The sequence below is a fragment of the Entelurus aequoreus genome, linkage group LG14, assembly GCF_033978785.1.
Source record: "Entelurus aequoreus isolate RoL-2023_Sb linkage group LG14, RoL_Eaeq_v1.1, whole genome shotgun sequence".
Lineage (NCBI taxonomy): Eukaryota > Metazoa > Chordata > Actinopteri > Syngnathiformes > Syngnathidae > Entelurus > Entelurus aequoreus.
In genome coordinates this window covers 24,026,428-24,029,485 of record NC_084744.1, presented here as the reverse complement: position 1 = coordinate 24,029,485, position 3,058 = coordinate 24,026,428, and positions in this window count along the sequence as shown.

The following is a 3,058-nucleotide window of genomic DNA, read 5'->3' as shown; positions in this document are numbered from 1 at the left end:
AAAAGTCAGTTGATTTAAAAAACTGGCAGCTCAGTCATCAGAATTTTACTGTAAAAATGACTTTTGTAGTTTTTCCATGTACAGTAAAGGACTGTAAAAGTAAGTCAATCAATTTTACTGTAAAACACTAGCGCAGGTGTGTCAAACACAATGTAGCTCAGGGGCCACATGGAGGAAAATCTGGTAAAATTATAGCATGATAATTTAAAAGACAACTTCAGATTGTTTTCTTTTTTTAAAATAGAACAAGCAGAATCTGAAAATATAGAAATTAAAATGTTTTTTTTACACTTACATGTTGCGGTTAATAGTATTCTATCTTCATTTGTCGTGATTTTTACTTTCTGAAAAAATTATGTGGTTAATGTTCATCAGTCAAATAGATGGAATTGAGTCTGACAGAGTTTTAAAATTCTCCCATTGGTGGTCATTTTTAATCTATCAGAAGATGGAACGAATAATAATATTAAAATCTAATTACAAGATGTTATTAATGTACTTTTACCCATTTTCCTCAAATGATGTACTGACTCATATGGTTTTCTGTACACATGTAGTACATCTAAAAAATATATGTACATTTTGACTTATTTCATTAATCACACATGAAGTTGAATACATATTTCAGAATTTTACTGTGAAAATGATAGTAGAACCTTTTAAACATTACAGAAGTGCAGCTTAAAAATAACTACCACAGAATTTACAGTACAATAGCAGCGCAGTTCCCAGAATTTTCCCATGAGAATGACAGTGGTACCATTTTTAAAATTTACAGTAATGCAACGTAAAAATAGCAACCGTTGAAAAAACAGCAGCTCAGTAGCCAGACTTTTAGTGTAAACATTTTTCTTTTTTTTTTTTTTCCATTTATTTATTTATTTCAGGCAATGACATAAAGAAAAAGTACAAAGTTGACAACACATAATATAAATTAATATAGTGCAAAAGGTAATGTATAGTATGTAATGCATGATTGTCCAGTTTTGCCTGAAAGGGAGTGGGAAGAAGATAATGTATTTAATCCCACCCCCAGTTCTCCATTCAGTGATTATTCACATGAGTTTCATTGATTATAATACAGATGTTGTATCATAGTGGCATTACCACAGGTAACAATAATTATTACACTGTAACAATAATTTGTATCAACAATGTAGGAATAATGAATATACCAACAATGGTAATAGACAAAATACCAACAATGGTAATAGACAACATAGCAATAATGGTAAGGAAACATTGAGCACATGTGAACACTTTGAGACAGAGTACAGCAGCAGGTCAAATTAAAGACCCACATCTCTATATTTGAACCCGACCCCATGTTTGTATAATAGTTTAAATCGATTAATAGTTTGGCATTGCTTGTGTGGTAAGTCCAGTTTGTTCCATAGTTTTACTCCGCATACAGACACACAAACGTTTACGAGTGGTTTGAGCTCTCGGCAATAAGAAATATCCAAAGCCTCTCAAGTTATGAGCCTGCACTCGTCTTATAAAAAAAAGTAGATTAGGCGGCAATCATTTGTTAAATGCTTTATATAAGATTATTAATGTATTATATTTAACAAGGTCATCAAATTTGAGCAACTTTGATTGCATAAACAGATTATGAGTATGTTTTAAATAACCAACGTTGTAAATGATCCGCACTGCTCTTTTCTGTATTATGATCAGAGGATGAATTGTGTTTTGGTAAGTATTCCCCCATACATCAACACAGTATGTAAGGTATGGGAGTACCAAGGTGCAGTATAGAGTATGGAGTGCATTTTAATTGAGGTATAGTTTTGCTTTGTTTATAATTGAGAGGCTTTTGGAGATTTTTGTTTTAATGTGTCTGACATGACGTTTCCATGATAGTTTACTATCAATTATTACTCCCAAAAATGTATTCTCATTTACGATTTCAATTTGGGTACCATCAATACTATGGTATGTGGGCTTGTATTAAGCCTCAGGGAGTTGAACGCCCCTGCCTTACATAGTTCCGGGTCACCCTTGGGCAAGGTGTAGCACCCGAATGCCCCCCCCCCCCATCAGGGTTACGATACCCCCATGAACCAAACTAAAAGAGGATGCGTTACCCGGCCCGGAGGAAGCCCGGGGCCCTCCTCCGGAGCTAGGCCCGGAGGTAGGGCTCGTCAGCGAGCGCCTGGTGGCCGGGCTAGCCACGGAGCCCGGCCGGGCACAGCCCGAAGAAGCTACGTGGACACACCATCTTCTCCGCCACGTGGGCCCATTACCCGCGGTCGGAACCAGTGGGGTCGGGTGCGCTGCCAAGTGGATGGCAGTGAAAGTGGAGGCTCCGGACGGACCAATTCGGGGCAGCAGAGGCTGACTTTCGGGACGTGGAACGTCTCTACGCTGGTGGGGAAGGAGCCTGAGCTGGTGCGAGAGGTTGAGCGCTACCGGTTGTAACTGGTGGGGCTTACCTCTACGCATAGCAAGGGCTCTGAAACCACACTCCTGGACAAGGGATGGACCTTGTTCACTTCTGGAGTTGCTCAGGGTGTGAGGGCACAGGCGGGTGTGGGGATACTCACGAGGAGTCCCCGGCTGAGTGCCTGTATGTTGGAGTTCACCCCGGTGGGCAAGAGGGTCGCCTCCCTTCGCCTTAGGGTTGGGGGGGGAAAACTCTGACTGTTGTTTGTGCATACGCACCAAACAAGAGTTCAGAGTATTCGGCCTTCTTGGATACCTTGCATGGGGTCCTGTATGGGGCACCGGCAGGGGATTCCATAGTCTTGCTGGGGGACTTCAACGCGCACGTGGGCAATGACAGTGATACTTGGACTGGCGTGATTGGGAGGAACGGGCTCCCTGATCTGAACCTAAGTGGTGGATTGTTATTGGACTTCTGTGCTAGTCACGGACTTGCGATTACAAACACCATGTTCAAGCATAAGGATGCTCATAGGTGTACCTGGTACCAGAGCACCCTAGGCCAAAGATCAATGATCGATTTTGTAATCGTATCAGCTGATCTGAGGCCGTATGTTTTGGACACTCGGGTGAAGAGAGGGGCGGAGCTGTCAACTGATCACCATCTGGT